The sequence below is a fragment of the Acomys russatus genome, chromosome 23 (genome assembly GCF_903995435.1).
Source record: "Acomys russatus chromosome 23, mAcoRus1.1, whole genome shotgun sequence".
Lineage (NCBI taxonomy): Eukaryota > Metazoa > Chordata > Mammalia > Rodentia > Muridae > Acomys > Acomys russatus.
The window spans coordinates 9,753,922-9,776,554 of NC_067159.1; positions in this window are offsets into that span (position 1 = coordinate 9,753,922).

Below are 22,633 nucleotides of genomic sequence, written 5' to 3' on the forward strand. Positions count from 1 at the left end.
AGCTGAATCGGATTCAAAGTACTGATTTTCGGTTGTCAATAATGTCATCAGCTATGATTTAAAAGGAAATTAATGCTGTTTCAGTTCAATTAGGTAAATATTCATTATCAACTATGTGCTAGGCATCATGATACAAGGAAGAAACATAAAGATGTAGGGCATGGTCCCTGCTCCTAAGACAGCACTATCTTACCAGGTGACTAAGAGAATGATTACAATGCAAAGTCAACTCTAAGGGGCTAAACTTCATAGGATGAAGGTAATGCACATCCACTATAATAGATGAGAGCAAAGAGTATTAATTTTCTAGGTATATATGGTTTCTCTTCATCAGTATAGGGTGATTCATTTTATATCATTCTCAATTTCCTCATCCCTCTACTGCTATAATATATGTAGTCATATCTAGGACAATAATATTTGGGTTTAAGATGAGCTTCATAATGAAGTGGTGACCCTTAGTTTCATCTAAAATGTCTATCTCAGAGACTTAAATAAAGACTGAAGGGTGGACAACTAATGGCCAATAATCCTTGGTTTCCTGGTTAAGATATAAGTAAAATTTCTTCTCCATTTGTTTTACAGACTACTGAAAATACTTTCAATTGTATAATAAATTATCATGGCTGTATTTACATCTTTGGTCTTTGTATGAGTGACCAATAAAAAAAAAAAGACCCTCTAACCAAATACAGTAGAAATTATGCTATTCTGTCAGGCTATGCTTCTGCAACTACTATGATAAGCAAGAGATGTCAAGAAAACATGAAGTTCAGGGAGTGTTTTCATTTTTCAGATATTATGACTTTTTAAGTATGTTCCAAGAACACTGTGCTAATCTTTCTACTTTCATTGAGCCAAATATGCCCAGGACAATGGTATAAAGAAGTTGTAGAGCCACCAAGATAAGATTTTGGTAGAAAGACTCTTCTTTTTCCTTCCTTGTTTTCTCCCCCATAGTGCAGAGCACAGCCTGCCATTACACTATTGCTCATAATATTTGTTGGCTAAGTCAAAGGATAGTTGACCAGACATCAAAATCACACAACTAACAACGGGTATCTTAGGACTCCAACTTAGATGTGTCTGATTTCAGTGCCTCTGGCTCTAACCCCTGAGCTCTATTGTCTGCCCAGGCTTGAAGTTTCATTTTCAGTCAGCTGTGAACAGAGGAAAGATCAGGAGGTCCGGGATTCCCAGAGGCTCAGAGTGAAAACTGGCCCAGCTATTCTTTTTAAGAAGCTAGAATGTGAGTTGAAGAATAGTCCTGCTGTAAAGGAGACCAGAGGTTAATTAGTCTATAGATTGCATCAAATTTGTAGACTTTGGAGATACATTGCAAAAGCTAAATATATCTACATGCAATGCAATTAAATGGTCTGAGATTTAGTAAGCACTAAGCACTTTATATTCTATGGTTTCAGGAGTTGTATAAATAGCTGTAAATTACACAGAACATACTAATGGCTATAACCCTAAAATCCTGAGAAAAAATGATGATACTAAGAAATATTTTTTTCTCAGCTGTAGGCTGAGTGCTTTACACATATTAACTTATTTAACCTTCTTAAGCTTTGAGATATATTGTGCTATGTGTTTGCACTTTACACATAATTGATATCGGCCTGCCAATAATCTGTTCATCTGCTATTTGGTAAGAAAAGGAAGCACAGATATCATAGCAATTGGCCAGAATCACCCAGCTCTTACATGCAAAGGTTGGGTTAAATCTGGGCAATATGACTTTAGGCCATTGCTCCTGGGCTGCATGCTTTGAAAAAGGGTGTGGTACAGTCAGCCCTGTTAAGGTAAAAATAAATAACCAAGCAAACAAACAACAACAACAACAACAAACAAGACAGTTCTCACCACACAGGAGATAAAAGACAGCTTTAGTCTAAAGCTAAACAGTAATAACCGTGGCCCAAGAACACAAACTTAGGTTACCACAATTTCTGTGTTCTGGTGAGACAATCACCATAAAGTATTATGAATAACAGAACAAAGGAAGTCGTAGATTGACAGCTTTCAAATACATTGGTAGGTACACCAAGGACATAGACAACAGCAATGTGGGGAATCCTCTGGTATTGGCCTCAAAGGATACCTTATGGTACCCTTCGCTTTTGAGTTTGTGGAAGCTGGAGTCTGTTCACACATCCCAAAAGTACTTACAATGACGCTAGGTCATATATACAGAAGGGCAATAAAGTGGACCAAGATAGCCGAAGATAACTAGGTTCTGAACTTGAAGCATTCCCACCTCTGAACAACCACAGAATTATAGCCAGTCAACCAGACCTTGAGGAATGTTCAAATGCAAAGTGTGGTCTCTCCTTGGAAATACAACTCACAAGACCAGAAACCTTCAACAGCTCTGTGTATGAAGAGTATGTGGCATTCTTTACAATTTCGCCAATTACAAATTCTTTAATACTGTATTTCTTTGTAACATTGTAGCTTCAAATACTTTAAATATCTTTATTAGAACAAGAAGAAGGCATAAAATTAATGATCCGAGCTTATTCCAACCAGAAGAAATTCATCATAAGAAACCAATTACGTAAAAATGGTCAGATAAAAACCATTGCAAATATTGATTATTTGAAAATATTAACAAAGTTGATAATTCCCATCTCCAGCTATACTGAATGGCAAGGTTAAACAAAGTGACAAGAAATTTTTTTCTCTATATTTACAAAGCCTATACTAGTGTCCCTTAATCATGGCTGACTTTGATGATTTGCTCAGGACTAATAGAATTTGTTGAATGTGATACTTATTTACTTCCAAGCCATATCAGAATGGGAAAATAAACTTCTACCTGGTTCTCTTGAGATTCCTGACCTGGAGGGAGACAGCAGCCAGCTTTGTGAGGAAGTCATCTTGGATGTCCAGCCCAGAAGCACATGACCAAACCCTATTGGCAGCTGAATACAGCTGCATTGAAGATTTCAGTGTTTCAGCTGAGTTATTCTAAAGCTTCTGAGCCACAAATTAAGTTTGTGATTTTTCAGCATTAAGTTTAATTTTAGGTAACAATAGCAATATGAATATTGATAGAGAATTACATGAGAAAATTTAAATTTCTATAATCTCAGAAAAGAATAAGAGGACATCACTATACATATTACATATGTGAAAAGGAAATTAAGCAATATAGTAAATAAAATCATGCCCTATGTTTGGCAATTTACATGGACAAATTGCTAAAATGTGCATAAGACATTAAAAAAAATCTTAATAGCTGCAAATCTATATGACAAGTGGGATAATTCAAATCTATGTTCAAAAATCTTCCCATGAAAAAAACTCTAGTCTCAGATAGTTCAATGGTAAATTAAATCAAATACTTAGACAAAAATGATACTAATATTTTATAAATTTGAGGAAATGGGGTTAGAAATATCTCCCAAAGTCATTATAGGAAGAAAGTACAAACCAACTACTGAAAAAGCTTTGTGTGTGTGTGTGTGTGTGTGTGTGTGTGTGTGTGTGTGTGTGTGTGTGTGTGTGTGTGTGTGTATGTAAAGGCTGGTGCTAGAAATAGGTTATTTCTTTCAGAGCTGTTGGCATTGAGGACCAATAGCTCCCATATTATAACCAGTGCTCTTGGTTATCCACCAGAACTTGGTAGTAAGAGCCCGTACCTTCTTGATATGTCATGCACTTGAATCATAGAACATAGTGAAATTAAGCTACTGGCATCTGGAAGTTTCACGACTACTAGTTGGCTTTCATGGTGCTCAAAGATGCTAAATACACTGCTGGAGCAGAAAAATAGTCATCAGTCTTACCTAGCAATCAACGCTGTGAACTCTAGTAGTGACTGGCCTGAGGACACACAAACTGGCAGAACAGTGATACACCATGGAAGTAACCAATCACTTTCTGATTGGCTTTAAATTCTACTCCATAAGTTGAAACCCATACATGACACCATTATCAAGCCAAGAATCTATGGCTAAGCAGGTCATGGGCCATAGGGCAGAAACCCAACTATTACCCAGCTGAATAAACATAGTATTAAACTGACTCCTGATGATTTATTATACGTAGGTTAATGAATCTCTCAACCCCACCAGAGAAGTTTCTATTCTATTTGTAGTAGAGGGTGACTATCATAGGGACCTATAACTGTCCAAGGTGCAGAGAATAAATGGCTTTGGAATGCTCAGCCCTAAATACAACAGCTATATCTCAGCCACTCCTCAGAAAGCTTGGGGATCTTTGTGGAAGAGGGGGTGAAAAGCGTGTAAGAAGAGCCGAGCACAAAGCCAAACCAGATAGAATTACAGCATGGAGAGAGGAGGTGAGTACCCCTACCTAAGGAGCTCTCTGCAATTAACAGCTGCTCTGCCGGAAGACAGCATGTCAGCTTTCTCTAAGAGTGTAGCACTTGGTAAATCCCCCGCACTCCAGTAGACGGCCACACACCTAAGACGTTTTTAGCAGCACGAGCTGGTTGTGGTGGGATTCAATTTTTTATAAAAATGAACAAAGGTTGGCTAGGTGAGGAAGAAAGTGTGGGTCTGGGAAGAGCTGAGGGGGTTGTGGGGTGACTATGATTGAACAAAATTCCCACTTAACAAAAATGCTATCTTAAAAAGCCTGACCAACATTACATGACAAGAAAATAAAAACTCAGACTACCAGTTTCCTGTAAACACAGGTTAAAGTATCATTAATAAGATATTAGAAAACACCAGTTCTAGCCCAGCAAAAAAAGGGACCGAGTTTCCAGAGGCCTGAGGGTAACACCCCAAATACATGGATTCATTTTTCATTCCACCTTCATTGGCTGAGCAGCTGCAAAAACAAAGGCCAGATCTCTGGATACCTAGCAAACAAACGCAGTATTGCCTCAAGAATTGAGCTTCTTTGAGGTCCCCACAAGTGTATTTGGGGAGAAGCTCTGAGAACAAGTTGGGGAGCGGCTGTCTTTCTATGAGACTGGGGAGACTCCATGAAAGAACCTGGATGTCATGAAGGAAGCCATGGTTCAGGCAGAGGAAGCAGCTGCTGAAATAACCAGGAAGCTGGAAACACAGGAGAAGAAACGCTTGAAGAAGGAAAAGAAGCAACTGGCTGTGCTAGCCCTGGCATCTTCAGAAAACAGTAGTGTTCCCGGAGAGAGTGAGGAGATAAAGGAAAGAAGCTAAGAAGAAAATGCTAAACCCTTGAGAGCCTCCTCAGGAAAATGGAATGGAAGACCCATCTGTCTCTTCAACTAAAACTAAGAAGAAGAAAGTTTTTCTCAAGGAGGACTCAGTGATCCTGAAGAGATGGCTACTAGCAGTGTAAGTCTTAGGAGGAGGAAATCCTCACCTAAGGAGGAAATGGCCACCAAAACCAGATGAGGCAGCAAGCCCAGCCACCGCTAAGAAGAAAAGGAAATGTTCTTCTAAGGAAGAGCTGAAGCTGCTGTTAGCTTCACAGGGAACAGCACAAAGAAAAAGAAAAAGTCCCAGAAAGCATCCCAGGAGGTTTAAAATGCACATGTTTTATGAGAGGGCCATATCCTAAGGTGACAACACCTACCCATGATAAACCCCAATATAAGCATAAAATCATGAAAAATATTGGAAATCTAGATAGCTACAAGAAGATAATGCATCTTTATTTTTTCAAAAGTTTTTTAAATAAATATGTATTTATGTGATTTGCAAAATGTTAGCACATGATTTTAGCAAACCTTATTTTAAAACCCCTTAGGAACTTAACCTCTCAAAGATGAGATGACTGTCATATAAACTTGACAGCTTGATAGGACTTCAGATCAACCTAAGAGACACATCTTTGTGTGTCTGTGCAGGGATTTTCAGAATAATTTACTGGAGAGAGAAGACCTTTCCTCAAATGGAATGGCATCTTCCAGCCAGTGGCCCAGGTAGATAATGCAGCATTAAATGAATGTATCACATGAATGTAGGGTCATTTTTAACATTTAAATGCAAATCAAGTTCATTATATAAAAATCAACTGAATTACTATAAAGTAGCCATGAGCAACTAGAATAAAAGAAACTTAAAATATCACTAATCAAAAGATTAAACATCTAGTACTCTAATGAAAAGTTCCAATGCTGAGAACTATAAAAACATTGTCAAAAGAAATTAAAAGACTTAAAGAAATGGAAATATATATTATGTTTATGAATTGCAAGACCTAGTATTATTAAATATCCATTCTTCCCAAAGAATCTACAGGTTCAATGAAAACACAATAAAAATCTCAATGTTAAATAAAAAGATAGGCTGACTTTAAGATTTTTACAAGGAATGTAAAAGGATTTGAAATAATTAAAACAATCTTTTTGTGAGTGGAAGTGTTGTGTTCCTGTGTGTGTGTGTGTGTGTGTGTGTGTGTGTGTGTGTGTAGTATGTTTCTCTGTATCTCTGTCTCTTTGTGTCTCTCTGTGTGTGTCTCTGTCTCTCACTGTCTCTCTGTCTCTGTGTGTGTGTGGGCGCACCAAAGTCAACCTCAGGCATCCTTTTTCAGATATCCTTCTTTCTCAGGTAACATCCACCACCTTGTTTTATAAGACACAGTCTCACAGAATAGGTTCCTATCACCACACCATGACAGGCTTTAGAAAATTTGTTCCACTTTTCCTCATATCTTTGTGCCTATGCTACAGTTTAAACAGCATTCTCATGTTTTTCCTGGTTCTCTTTACTTTCACAAATGTTTTATGCTACCCCATGCCTGTACCTGTGGCTCTTCTTTTTTTTTTTTTTTTTTTTTATTTTTCTGATATGTTATATTTTAATAACATTTTTTTTATTATTATTATTTTTTATTATTTTATTCTTGTTACATCTCAATGTTTATCCCATCCCTTGTATCCTCCCATCCCTCCCCCCCCCCCCATTTTCCCATTATTCCCCTCCCCTATGACTGTTCCTGAGGGGGATTATGTCCCCCTATATATTCTCATAGGGTATCAAGTCTCTTCTTGGCTACTTGCTGTCCTTCCTCTGAGTGCCGCCAGGTCTCCCCCTCCAGGGGACATGGTCAAATGTGAGGCACCAGAGTATGTGAGAAAGTCGTATCACACTCTCCACTCAACTGTGGAGAATATTCTGACCATTGGCCTGTGGCTCTTCTTAAAACCCGTATTCTGACTCAGTAGGTCAAGGGCAGGACCTGAGATTCTGGCAATTTGTCATTATTTTTCTGGAGTTTTTTTTCCTGTTTGTTTGTTTGTTTGTTTGTTTGTTTGTTTGTTTTGAGACAGGGTCTCACTGTGTAACCCCGAATGGCCTGGACCCACTATGTGATCCAGGCTGGCTCCATACTCACAAAGATCCTTTTACTATAGTTTCCTTTGCGTGCTGGCATTAAGGGCACTGCCACCACACTTGGATCTAAGATTTTGCATTAAGAAATTTTTATATGATGCCAAAGCTGTTGGTCAATGCTTTGAATAGAAGGCTCTTTGTAATGTAGTAACAGGGCAATGAATATTATTCTCTTTTACTTGTGGGTTTGAATAAGTTAGCATGGAATATGACATAGAAAAAAGTTGAAGAAAAAGAAGGAAAAAATTGTGAGTTACTTCCCCATCTTCTGTTCAGCCCTTGGTGCTTTCCGCTACTTGTAACAAATGGCTCTGTTTCTGAAGAGCTATACAAACCCACCCACAGTGACACCTTCTTCTAAAGATGTGTCAGAGGGGAGGAAAGGCAGGATTACTCATGTGGCCATGATTTTCTGTGTCCTGCATTGCATGAGGAATAACTGAGGCCTGAGGCGACCTCCCAATGAGTCTTTGTGAGCTCTAAGCTAATTCAACATAAAGCACCACCAACAATAAGCAAGACAGCACACTGTTAGAATGTAGGTGCGTTGTGAGTTTTCTTGGTGCTTATCGATTAGAATCAGAAAGCCTTCCGTTGGTCCTTCTTGGATGAACTCAGAGGAATCTGGCATTCTGAAAGGGCTCCCAGCTCAGCAAATCATGCTCTTCCCTCTCACATCTTCCAGGTTATCTTCTCTCAGTGATGTTATTGTTTTAATTCAATAAACAGTTGTTCAGCATTCATTAGCCAGGCTTTGTGTAGTCATTGTTGAATACCAAGAATAAGATGCTCATTTCTTATGCGGGAAGAGACAGACATGCAAAGAAAGAAAACTATGAGCTAAAGGAAAATGATATTTGTTGTGTAGTCATTACATGCCAAAAACTGCACAGTCCTTTTCTAAAAGCCTTCATATAGGAAGGCACAGAGTTCTTGATGCTGCCAGAGAGAAGAGTATTGCCCCTGAGCCATTTCATATGAACTTGGCCTTGAGAAATGAGTGGAGTTTATGGACACAAAAAAGCACAGCTCTTCCATGAATTCTGGACAGGAGGAACACAGATTGTGCCATGGTGTCAGATGGTATGATATGTCTGTCTTTGAGTGGCTGTGGGTGAAAAGAGTCTGAGCTGCATTGGGGACAGAGGCTTTCCTTCCCAGCTGCAGACTTTACAGTTGCTGCAGTGTCTTTGTATGCATCCTCTGACTTGATCTGAGCAGTCTGCCATTCCCTTCCCAGCCAGAGCTCTAATTATCTGTCAGCTAAAATGAGAAAGGCTTTGGACACACCTGAGGAAAGGCTAGAAGGGATGTTAATCAAAGCCATTCTGAGAAAGTGATTAAAATTCCCAATGTGTTCTACAAGCCTTCTGCTTCTCCTGAATTTTCAATGCAATTATTATCTCGTTCTCTGGGAGCAGTCAGCTCTCCAGAGAGGCATCCTGAGCAGCCCTGACATTTCAGAATCAGAGCCTGAGCTCACAGCTGGCTGAGGGGCCTGACAGCTCCTTCTGAATCTCCAGCAGCGACCTGGATGCTGCCCTGTGGTGGCCTCTGTTTTGGACCTGGGTTCCCTGCTGGAACTCTCAGCACTGCTGTGTGGCACACACCCACACTGGCTCTAAGTCCCCTGGCTACAGAAATGAGAACCAAGGAGTGTAGACGGCTCAGGAACAGATGTTCAAACATAATGCTTTCCAAACTTCTGTGTGCATTTTATGCCCCTCCAGAGGCTTGTTAAGAATGCAGGTGGCTGCTTCTCAGTGTAAATAATCAGATTCAGGGACTCTAACACCAGCTCTGAGACTCTCTCTCTCTCTCTCTCTCTGTCTCTGTCTCTGTCTCTCTCTCTCTCTCTCTCTCTCTCTCTCTCTCTCTCTCTCTCTGTCTCTCTCTCTTTGTCTCTCTCTGTCTCTCTCTGTGTCTCTCTGTCTCTGTCTCTCTCTGTCTCTCTCTCTGTCTCTCTGTCTGTCTCTGTCTCTCTGTCTCTCTCTGTCTCTCTGTCTCTCTGTCTCTGTCTCCTCCCTCTGTCTCTCTGTCTCTCTGTCTCTCTCTCTCTGTCTCTCTCTCTGTCTCTCTGTCTCTCTCTCTGTCTCTGTCTCTCTCTCTCTGTCTCTCTCTCTGTCTCTCTCTGTGTCTCTGTCTCTGTCTGTCTCTCTCTCTGCTCTCTCTCTCTCTCTCTCTCTCTCTCTCTCTCTCTCTCTCTCTCTCTCTCTCTCATTCTATAGCATAGACTTGCCTGAAATGCATCCTGTATCTCAGGCTACCTCAGCACTCAAGACAATCTTCCTGTCTTATGTGGTATTATAGATGTAAGCCTCCATGTCTGAGTGAAAATCCACTATTTTTTTAATCAATATTTTAAGAATAGAAACAAAGAATTTGGGTTTTGAAATCTCTGTGATTAGGGTGTCCTCTCACAGAGACCTGAGCTCATCAGGAGGAGTTGACGGGCACAGACAAAGCTCCAGAAAGCACCCCAATATTTACCAGTGGTGTTTGTTGTTACTCTTCCAGCTGTATGTGGGGTGACACACCCACAAAGGCTCTACTCTTCTCTGAGACACTGAGGACCTCTGCCCCACCCCCTTGCCAACTCTGGGAACAATGCAGCCCAAAGCAGGCTATTTCCTGCACGCTCTCTGGATCACTACCCTGCCGGCAACAGTCTCTTTCACTCTCTCTCTCTATCTCATGCCTGAGCAAAGAAATCTTTGAAAACCACTTTCAGCTTGGCTGATGATGTAGTTCTTCAAAAAGTGTCACCAGGATGAAAAACAGCTCGAAAATGGTGAGTCCTTCTTATTTCACCAGCACAGCCGGTGGGAAGTTCCTGCCAAGCAAAATCAAACTTCTTGGGAATGTTTTGAAAAGCTGATAGAAACAAGGGTCCCTGTCACACACTGTCACACTCCACCCCAGCTTGTGGGAAAGCTCTTTTGGAATGGGATCCAGCCAGAGCTTCAGAGACTCGCTGAATTGATGCCTCCCACTGCACTGCCATCCCCACTACAGGCTGAAAGCTACATCCTCTTGTTTCTAAGGCAGAAAGGGAAAGGTTAGAGAAACATCCAGGATTTCCCTAAAGTGACTGTAGCAGCTTGAAGGTGCTGTCTAAAAAGATGGCTCCCAATGCATCCCCTGTCCATCCTGCCAGAAGCCTGGGCTGAGCACTGTTTAATTCTCTTCCTGCCCCCACCCCCACCCCCATGCATTCCCTGGCGCCTATGCAGTGGTCCAGGTGCCCTCTGTCTGTGGGAAGCTGAGCCATCTGCCAGGCATATCTCTCTTGCTCCCTAGGCTTCCCTTTCACCTACACATCTTGATTAGCAGATGACAGTTCTGCTCTGATGCTTGTTTTACCTTTGACAGACTTTCAGCTTTAAAAAAACAAAGGGACAGGGATGCTTTCTTCTCCAATTTGGCTTTCCTTAGTTCCCGTTTCCAATCTGCCAGAGAAAGAAGCTGGTAGGTAGTCAGTCAGAAAGGAAAGAAATAATAGGTAGTTCAGGTCAGGTCTCCCTTGCCCTCTATTATATAGAAAATTATTTGCTTATTTCTCCAAGTATCACCAGGCTGACGCTAAGTGGAAGACTAAAATAGGCAGGAGATTTATCCTGTATCTCAAAGCAAATACAAGTTGGAAGGGAGGTTGTTTTCTTGGAAACAACAAAGCAAAATAAACCACATGGCCATCTTTAATGCCCCAGTCTTCCCCTGTATCAACCCCTTATCCCTGGTCTGAGTCTTCCTGGAATTTAGATAAGGTCTCAGGAGATAAAAAAATAAGATGCAGAATTCAGAGATGAGAGCAGCAGTGGGGACTAGGAGTGGGAAGGCACACATCCATCCACAGATCACTCAGCCAAGTAAACCACTTAGAAACTCAATACTAGGACCCCATTTGCTCGATGAGTCAGTCACACGCAAAAAGGAAAGTGTAATGCAGAAAGAGCCAGAAATGTGAAGCATCCTCACTCCCTACTCATTTCTCTCACATTCTATATTCAACCCATCATTAACCTCATAGAGTCTGAGGATCTGACATACCCACCTGCTTCTCTCAATCCCATGGCTTGGCACTCCTCCTACCACTCACTTTTGCCTAAGTGAGTATAGTAATAGACCTGTAATTGGGCCTTCTGCCCCTTCCAGTCTACTCCGCACAAAGTACCCTGAGAGGTCATTCAGAAGTACAGAGTTCATGTTATTTCTCTGATAAATGCCTTTCAAAATATGCATCTCTCCTCTTATGTTGGCCCCGTTCAAAGCCCAAGGCTGTACCCATCTACAACTCTTATGACTTCTTGCCTCAAACAATGGGCTCTAGACAACTACATGTCTCTTTTTTTAAAAAATAGACTTTTTGTTTATGAGCCACTGTGCGTGTTTTCTCTGCTTGAAACAATCATCTGACATCTCCAGTCACCCTTGATTCCTACCTGAACTCTAAATCTCAACTAAAATTTTACTTCCTCTAAACTATCTTTTCTAACCCTTAAAACAGTGAATCCTAGATTCTCCTCTTTGAACCCCCAGAAATTTATACACCCTACTTCTGGTTTGTATGGTCCAAGAGTGCAGGGCAACTAGGAGAGTTATCTTACCCTGGCTTTGGGCCAGAGAATGAAGAGGACTCATAGGAGTTTTTTTGGTTGCTTGTTTTTGCTTAAGCAATAAGAGATTTATTTTCTCACACTTCAGCAGATCAAGGTAGAAGCAGGTTTTATTTCTCCTAAATCTTTGTCTTTGGCCACTTTCTCACCATGCTTTCATGTACTCTTTCCTCTGCATGTGAGAATCCCTGATATCTCTCAGTATATTTAAATTTTATATTCTCAAAAAATTTAGTTGACACAATAATTATGCATATTTTGACATGTGGTACAAAATAATTCAGCACAGGTTACAGAATGTAGCAGTCAAATCGTGGTAAATAAAATATATCCTATCACCTCAAATAGTTAGAAATATTCAAAAGTCTCCCTTCTAGATGTTGAATGTTCTAGATTGTTGTTATTAATAGTTTCCCATGTTGAGCTCTATGTACAGAACTAGAAGGCAATCTTCCCATCTAATTTTACTGTTTTTATGACACGGCCTCTCTGTGTATCCTTGCCTGTCCTGGAACTCACTATGTAGACTAAGCCAGCCTCAGACTCGTGGAGATCCACATGAATTTGTCTTCCAAATGCTAAGGTTAAAGGTATATGCCACTATATCTTGCATATATATGCATATATATGTATATGTATAGATATATATGCATATTCTATGATAATCAACTATTTTACTCCCATATGTGAGAACCTATGGTATTTCTCTTTCTCTACCTTGCTCAAAAAGGATTTATTAACATATAATGCCTGTGTCTTTCTTCTTTTCCTACTTAATTCTTAAACCACAAGTGTACTGTACTTTTGTCTACTAACCATGAAATTGTTCTTTTTAGTTCATGATATTAAGGTGAAACTAATATCTAGTCCTTTCCTTCCGTTAATCCCTAAACTCTACTTGTGTTCTCTCTCATTGCATTTTGGTGGAAAGGCAATATATTCCTTGAGCTAGACTTACTCCAATTCAGTCTCCTGAAAGTGATACATAATATCTCAAAACTAGCATTCTTGTCTACAGCACTTGCTTGGCTGCCAGTCAAGTGCTCTCTTCTGATAAATCTCCCGTTGTCTTAAACTAATCATGACTCAACAATTCACAGATTTACAGTACGTCTTCCAGGAATACTGTGAAGTCCCATTAGGACTAAGTCATTTTGAAGCCCTGTCATAGCTCCACTATGGAAAATCAAGTTCACCTTTAACAGGAAACTTTGTTGTTAAATATTGAATGAATGACTTAGGTCTGTTTACTTCTGGTTAGCGCTGGATCCTACCACAACTGTCCTAAATGTAAGAACAACCAAGGCAATAACTAAAATTTTGAAAAACTTATAAGCTGAAAAAGTTCTAAGGCAAGGGAAGAGACTTACCCAGATCAACAGCACTAGGCAACAGCAAGCTGAGAGAGTCGGTTATTTCTGTTAGTGTTGCACATCTATTACTGGAGTGGAAGGGTTGCTATCAAGAGAGCTCACTGAAAGGTCCCACGTCTCCACATATTCCAGTAGAACAAATAGGACAGGCCAGACTTACTTCACCAGTGCCTTGATAACTACTGGGCAATGGAAGGAACTCTGGGCTTAGAAGTCAAAAGACTTAAATTCTCTTTTCAAGAGAAGCTATAAATTATTGTTTCATTGGCTAAACACTTAATGTTTCTCAGCCTCACTTTTATTGCTTGTTTATAAATGCTCCCCTGTTTGGTACAACTACTGATACCCATGCTGCAGTGATCAAAGCCCTGAAAAGGACGACACTTCAGACCTATTAGGTAACTTTTGTTTTTGTTTTGTTTTGTTTTGGATTTTCTTGGCCTTTGGCTTCTCATCCCACATGCCACTCTCACCCTGCAGAGATGAACTGAGCATCAGATGGAGTTTTGTTCTATGCACATCACAAATCCATGTGGTTTCTTATGAAGAAGAGGCACTACAGAAAAAAACTAAATCCTCCTGAGTAAGTAATCGTGACTCTAGATTCTTTATTTACTATTCTGATAAGGAAACCACTTTAGATGGCACTACTCTCTCCTATTTAATCTGTTAATATATTGCAGAAGTAAAAGTAACAACACAATGTCGGGCGTGGTGGTGCATGCCTTTAATCCCAGCACTTGGGAGGCAGAGGCAGGCAGATTGCTGTGAGTTCAAGGCCAGCTTGGTCTACAAAGTGAGTCTAGGACAGCCAAGGCTACATAGAGAAACCCTGTCTCAAAAAAACAAAAAAAAAAGTAACAACACAAAACAAGTTTCACTAAAAGGATACAATACTTAGAAATTTGCTCTAGATTCTTTAAACATAGAGTCAAGAGCTAATTATTTATCTTTATTTACAAAAATCCACTGAACATCCACTATATGCTAGTATTTTAATAAATGTTGGTGTAAGTGGAAAAACTATTAGGACTTAATTATGTAGTAGGGACAATCCATGTCAACTTCATGTCTTTAAACATAAATCACAACTGAAATACAATGGCAGCCATAAGTACAAGGAAGAGCAAACAGCACAACTTTTATACAGCGACAGCACAAGATTGATATTTGTATTTTTATTACTAAGTGATAAGACCTATTCTTGCTGTGTGCACTTGCTTTGTTAGGACACAAAGGGGCATAGACTTCCAGAGACTGACTTCCCAAGACGCTCTTGGACATCAGCACTGATCACTCCATTCCCTATGAAAGTAGAGTGAATCATTGTATCCCACAACTACTCTCAGGCACTGCCCTGTGGCAGGGACAATAGACTCATTCAGGGAAAAATGGCACTAGGCAACAGCAAGCTGAGTGAGTAGGTTGTTGCTGTTAGTGCCCATGGAAGAAAGTGCACATCTTTGTTTCAGCACCAAGGACAGAGGCACCACAGCCGCATGTCTGTGGTTTGGGACTCAATCCAAGGCTGCACCTGATTACTGGAAGTCTTGATGTTATGCAGCCTTACTGACCTGAATGCTGAGATGGCAAAGCTATGTGCTTAGTGGTCCATGGCAATGTTAGCACTGACATTCTCATTCAACTATACCCATCTGCCTGGCCCTTTATGTACCGTTTAAAACCCATCTGTCCACATCAAAAATTGCCTTTCCATGCCGTGGTTTATTATTTTCTGTTCTATTTACAAATCACATTTTCGAGGGTTAATCCACATAAATCCTATCAACACTGTAGAACTCAATTCATCCTGGAGGCCAAGGAAAAGATTAGATACCTGGATTGTAGCTTGAACAGAACTGACTAGGTGATGGGTAATCAGGTCAACAGAACAAGATGATGGAGGACGCAGGCTTAGTAAGTACCCTTTCATGAGGAAGTTATGGCAGATTTTGAGCTATATGAAGACTGGAAATCAGTCTTCTTAATATTCTATTTCAAGTATTTGAGATTTAGTAGTCCTCCTTTAAGTGCCCGTTAAATAAATTGCCATTGTATCTATCTCTGAGATCTATAGAATTTGATTAACTTATGATTCAGTAGGTAAAACAGACTCATGAGTCTCCAAGATTGGAGGTATATACATCCAGAGTGGGGATATGAGGCAAGTGAGAATTAAAATAATGGGGAAATACTGGATAAAATCAGGCAAATTCCTGTAAGGAGCAGAGTAAGCTCTGAGTGAGTGAAGCCTTGAGTGAATGTGTATTATTGATACGGATACCGCAATGTCAAAGATGCAAGGCCTTGGACGCATTGGACAGTTTAAAGCCATTTCTCCCCGTGGGCTAGTCTCAAGAGGGGTTGCAAAGCTTTCCTTGGGGGTTTGAGGGCAACTGGAGCTTTCTCCTCCTCCCTTGGATGTTTATAGCCCAAAGTTGCTCACCTACAGAGGCTTCCTACTAAGACTAGCTACCCCTCCTTCTGTGCTGCACATAATAAACATGCTCAACTTCTGGGGCAGCCCACCCCACCTGACTCCATATTTTCTGTTTGTGTGTCTATGTGCCTTCTTTCTCTTGCCATCCCTAGTCACGGTTTCAGTACCCAAGCCATGTGGGTCATGGTAAATCTCCATCCTTGTGACCTGGTAAAAGTTAGTTCATAGTCTCTAATATATTTAAAATGGTGGCTTACAGAAGGCAAATCATTCCCCATTTGCTATATTCCAAAAAATAATTCATTTGCCTCCTGGCCCCCAGACCAATAAAGCCAGTAAGTTTTCTTTGGCTGTCAACCTATTCCTGCCCTGCCCTGGGTTAACTTGAATTTATCAGCTATAGTCAAGTATCAGGCTTAGCTACGTAATGCTGCCTCAGAACCTGCTTCCTAGTGTCATCTAGAAGGCAAGATACTTGCATTCTGCCTCAGGCTCTCCCAGTTCTTGTAGTTCGCTTTTACAATGCAGACACCACTGTGTCTGTCCTGCCAGTCTGTCTTCCCCCATTTCCTAGGGGCTGTAGGAACTAGAAATACCAGGTCAGCCATTTTCTGTTTATGTCTCATGACATAACCTTCCCCCATGATTCCTTCTACCTAGGAAAGACTCCTCTAATTTCCAAAGCTTCTCTTGTAGAAATGTATCCAAAGCCCATTTGAATAAAGCCTTGAGGTTCCCTGGCTCTCCCTACCACAGTTTTTGGCATCCTGCTTCTTTCTTCTCCCTGAGTGAGTACAGTGGTTTTCAACCATAACAGTTTATTAGAAGTAGGTGAGGGGATTGTAGAAGCATCAGTGCCTGGACTCAACCCCAAACACTTACTTATACATTTCTGATGGTGGTCAGTCTGTTATTGAAGTTTCCTGGATATTTTTCATGTAAATCCATGACTAAGGTTTTTAACTGTCCTTGATTCTCTTTTGATTTTATATCACTTACATGGAGTCATGCAGAGGTCATAGTTGTAGGAATTAAGAAGTTGGTTCTCTTCTTCTACTATGTTGATCACAGGAAGAAGAACTCAGTTCATCAGGCTTGATGGCAAACACTTTTACCTACTAAGCCATCTTGTTAGCACTTGCCCCCAATTTTCCTACAGATTTGCTTCTCCTGTAGTGTTTGACGTCAATTAATACATTCCCTTGAACCAGAGAGTGTCCATAATATTATGATTCAATGTCTAACCCAAGAGTCAGTCCTTAATGAGCAATTGTTGGATTGAATTGGTCAGCACTACAAGAGAAAACATTTGGGCACTGTTCATTGACTGCAACTAATCACAGAGACAGACAGGAGCCATGTGTTTCCATCCTTTCACCCTCATGGAAAACATGAGACTTCTAGGCTGGTCTGCCTGTGTCTCAGATTACTTATACATATTCTTGATTATCTCTAAAAGGGGAGGAAGCTAATGTGATGTAATGGGCACCTGATATGAAATGGAACGTGTCTCATCTTGGACAGAATCACTTTATCTTTAAAGGATATTCCCATAACCCCACACCTTCACCCCTTTGGCTTGCCTCCCCTTCCTGCTCCTGGGGAAATACAATCTCATAGAAACACATACTGACTTCAAATAGGCATCAGATCATGGGGGTGGGCAGTAATTTTTTTCTTCTGTTTGTTTCATTGGTTGTTTTTGTTTTGTTTTTATTTGTTTTTGTTTTTGCAAAAAAATGAGAGCACTTACCTACATTTCCCAGGCATTTAACAATTCTAGAATTCAAGATTTTTTTTATTGCATATGAAAATAACAACCTCCAAGTTTGAGTGTAGAAGGGGACAGTTCTTTAAGAAAAATGAAGTCCTTCACCATTTTCCTAGCCTCTAACTGTTTTGTGTGCTTATGGGTGTACACACACAAACACACCAGTGCTTTAGCATCTTCCCTGCTTGTGATGTGAGGGTGTGAAAGAAGATAGGACTTCAGCAGAGTTATTCTGGTGTTGCCCACAGGGCATGTGAACTTGAAAACAAAATAGGTGGGGTGAAAACCCGACCCACATCCTGCCTCTGCCCTGAAATCTACACAAGCAGACAGAGATTCTCAATCTCCCACCAATTACATAACCCATCAGAGAGTTTGGGCACCAACAGCTAGTGCCTTTTTATTATCTGAAAGCTAGATCTACCTTATAAACAGAAATGTAAAATTGTATTGATATGTCAATTCAAGACTAAAGAGGCCACAAACACTTATAGCAACCAAAAGGTTTAACATAGTTCTTTTGTGGTTTTATTTTCCAACCATACATAAACTTTATTTTTCCATGCATTTTTGTCATATTATTTATGCTGGTCAAGTTTAAACTTTATTGCAAATTATCTTAATCTTCCTTAGAATTTTATCAGCTCCAGAATGGTAAGAGCTATTCTTTTTTCTGCATGTATACCTCTTTACCACAACATAGAGTAAAGGAACATCGGACTGCTAATTTCCGAGGGGTGCCATAACAAAGCACTAAAACTAGATAACTTTAAAGAACGGAGATACATTGCCCTATGGTTCTGAGGGCTGGGAGTCTGAACCACAGCACTGATGTGATGATTCATCACACCATCTTTTTCCTATGTGTGTCCCTGTCTGTGTCCATACCCATAACTCTGAGAACAACAGACTCACAACAGTTTACCTCTGTAACGTAAAGATCACATTTTCAGATAAGATCACAGATACTGAAGTAGCATAATCCATAACATATACAGACCCTTCATTTAATTTATAGTTGAATAATGATTAAAATATTTTAATTGGTCAACTGAATAACGACCCAAAGTTCTTTTTTTCTATACACCAGTAAAAGATCCAGTGGTAAGCTGTCTCGACCACCTTCTCACTCTCCTAAGGTGTGAGACCTGTGGCCACCCAACTATGTTCTCCACCACCGCCCCTACACAGATCCCAAGCCAGGGAATTTGCTGAGAATATCCTTTCTCAACTCAACTTTGTTGGTCAAAAAGTGTCTTATATTGAATACAAATTTCCCAAATTATCATCTAAAAAGTCAGGCAGAACTTGTCTTGGGTTATACAGAGGCCCTTCGGATATTACAAAGATGTGAAGGCAGTCACGTGTCTAATGTTCTCTTTCCCATACCCAGCAGCTTAGATCAGCACAAAGGACCTGAGTGAGAGCCTGTGCAGAAGCCTGCATAAGAGCCACATCCTGTCTTTGAATGTGACTGGGGCCTGAACAGTTACACTCCGATCCTGCTTAACAAAGTATATTTAGCAAGGGCGTGTCATGTACAACTCATGCACTCAGCACTTAGATCTCAGTAGAGGTTTCTTAGATGATTCCAGTAGCCTATTTAATGCCCATAGAAAGTCTGGGAAATGCTTTTACTGATAAGAAAAATAAAATATAATCTTAAAACATGGACTTAGCCATGGGCTTGCTGGTTGTAGAGCTCAAGCTAAGTCCATGTGTTAGGATTTCATTCCAAGTTGCTTCCTATTATTATTGTGATAGTTTATCAAGATCATAACTTAGAACCTTCACTCAGATGACTAGTTCATCATCTCACAAGCCAAGCATGTAGCCCTGTCACACCTTTTACTTTGTCCATGGTACACTAATAAAATGTTAAATCAAGATCCAGGTCCAATTGAAAATTTATCTTTCAGACAAATCTTGTACATTCCTAATTTGATGACTCTTAGCATCTGGGAACTTAATGCTATAGGGCTACTTTGATTTCTAGTCTGTCCACCTCTGCTAGGCATGAATTCCATTTTCATTTTTAGCTCTATGAGTTGGCATCGTGTATACCTGTAAGCTCTTCAAGTGTAGATATATAAATTATATATAATTGTAATCCAGTTTTTAAAAATACAATCTTTACAGCAGCCCTATGAAATAGGTGCTGTTACTATACTTACTAAAATTATGAGAAAATTGAGAGTTGAATGGTGCCACTCTAGTTGGTGGCCTGAGCCTGGGAGAGTGAAGCCTAAAAATGGGGCAGACTAAAGTCTCACGCAGTAGCCAACTTTATTCAGAGCCTCCTACAACTTATGCTCTCAGCGTTAAGAAGAGTCAAATAAGGTGTACAGTCACAAGGACAAGGTTCATGTGGCAAAAACATGTTTTTCCATAGAGGCATATAAATTAATAACAATAGCCAGATGTAATGAATAATCTTAAGTATGCTCACTCCCAGCTACTAGGCCAAGGGAGGGGCACAAACATACATCCCAAGAACTACCCGTGTTATGGAGGAACAGAGATTACAAGTCTTGTCTTGTTTCCTGGGAGCTTTCTCACAAGGTCTCAGAAATGTGCTCACACAGCTTAATTCACAGATGTGTTCCAACACTTGGAGAGTCGAACAAATGGACATTTCTTAGATTACAGTATATCAGAATAACATTTACCATTTCTAAAAAGAAGGAGATATATTTATGTACTAACACAGAAAGATGCACAAAGGTATTGTAGTGGTAAAAGAGCAGACTGGATAATAACAAAAGAGCAATTGACAGTGTGTGACCATTGACTTGTTGTTTGAAACTATTCTTGTAGATACATGAACAAATGTCTACTCACCCTAGGTAGAGAGCCAATGACAGAGCAAAGTAAGGATACATATGCCAGTAAGTATTACTGGGATGTTTCTAAGACTTTGTGGAAGGGGTTGCATATAGGCGCAGAAATGACTCAAAGACAGCTGCCTCACCTAGATTAGGTGACACAACATGAATGCTGAAGACCTGGAACACATCGCACAGCCTTCAGGATGTTCAAGGAGGTGGAAAGCATCCTTTCCATGTATCCCAGTTGGTCTGAGCCTCTTCCGGACAGATCAGCTGCTTTCTGCTTCTCCCGGGCAGCTTGGTTGGTCTGCAGGTATCTCAGGGCAGTCCCAACTCTTATATACACGCTGTGTGGAAGGGGCCTAACGAACTGAGGTACTTTAAGTGACTTCCTGAAGCTCTTGTACTGTTTACTTCTTGAGCTTAATGCAGAGTAGAATACTTCACCTCCCTTTTAACATCCTGTGTCTTAACAAGCTTTCTTTCAAGATAGAAGAGTTGAGTCTTGGAAGAAACACTCAAAACATGAGGGGATTTTAAAATATAACGTCCTTTTTAAAAACACAGGCAGAGCATTACCATAGTTGATCTTTGCTGTCAACTCGATTGGGTTTGGAATCACCTAAGAGGTGTGCTTCTGCATACATGTCTAGGAGTGTGTTTCCAGAGAAGTGCAAGTGAGGAGGGTAGACCCGCCCTGACTAGTAAAAAGTCCCATGGAGCTGAGGTCCCAGAACTGAATAAAATAGAGAAAATGTGGTTGCCAGCCTTTTGTATTCTGCCTCATTATGGACTAAAAGACTGAAAATGTTAGTTGTCTATTTAAAGATGTGTGTGTGCATGCTTTTGTGTGTGTGTGTGTGTGTGTATGTGTGAGAGAGAGAGAGAGAGAGAGAGAGAGAGAGAGAGAGAGAGAGAGAGAGAGAGAGAGAGAGAGAGAGAGACTTGGAATTTTATGCAGGAAACAGCTTTTCACATTAACTACATTTTTGTGATTTGATTTTTTTCTTTTAACTAGTGTTGTAATAACCACACACTAGTAAATATCATAGTGATGTCTAAAACCTGAATCCTTAATCAAAACGCTGAGTCAGTACATGCCACTCCATCACAGCATTAGCTGCTTTTTTTTTTTTCCTGAGTTCGTTTGCTTCTTTTTCCACAGAAGTCATGGATTAATGCCTTGGTGTGATGACTGTTCTAGGACAAGGAGGCTGTGGGAGAAGGTGACATGCCCGTCCGGAAGTTCAAAGGATGGGCATAACCAGGGCTCCAGAGCCTCTCTGACGACTATTAACTTCACAGTCCTCGCTCTCTTCCGTATCCAGGGAGAGATTTTTCAAGAGAAAGAAAATTAGTAAAAGCAGGTCAGGTTCCTTTGGGTCATTAGCCATAACAACCCAGCCTCAAGGAAAAGGATTCTCTCCTGGACTAAAAAAAAAGTATAAATGCCACTGAAAAATTCATAGGTCAAGATTTCCATCTGCATTGAGTCTCCCCCAGGCTCTCTGGGCAAATACAAATGTGTCTAGTTCCCCCAGTGAGGAGGGGCCTGCGCTCCACTGTAGATGCATCAGTGGTCTACCCAGGAGAACAGCTTTGCCATAATCCTCACCAAGGAAGTCAGAAGTCCCCAAGTTGGCTGAACCTTATTCTCTGCTCAAAGTATACTCCATGTGTAGGGCAGGATTCAGAGCCAAGTATAGCCTGCCGTAGTCTCTACCCACTTTTCATTAGCCACTGAGACAGCAGCTTTGAGCAACTGCAGGAACCACCATGTTGTTACTAGCCAGCCCAGGCCCATCTTTTCTCAATTTAAGACAGAATTATCACACACACCCATACACACTCACACGCACACACACACACACACACACATATACACATGTGCACATGCACGCAAGCATGCACACACATGGCAGGATAATACCAAACGAATGAGGCTATATTGGGGCTTATGCTCCCGCACAAGGTAACTAGTCAATAGAACAGGTCTCCTCTTCAGTCACTCCTGAAGAGTGACTCTGCAATAAAGTCAGGGGTAAGCTTTACACAAGAGGCTTGTTTAGGTAGCCTGACAGCTGTGAGGTCTGGTTCAGGACTTTGGTGTGTGTCCTTTTGATATTCAGTTCTGGTGCATGGACTGTTCACAGGCCTGTGCTTTGCTCATACATATTGGCTCCTCTTGCAACCAGGTCACACAAGATGGTAGAGTTAGTCACTGTCACCACTCTAGAAAGGTCCTATAGCAACCAGAGCTGGGCATTCAGTGCACATATAAATTGGAGAAAATTGCTTTTC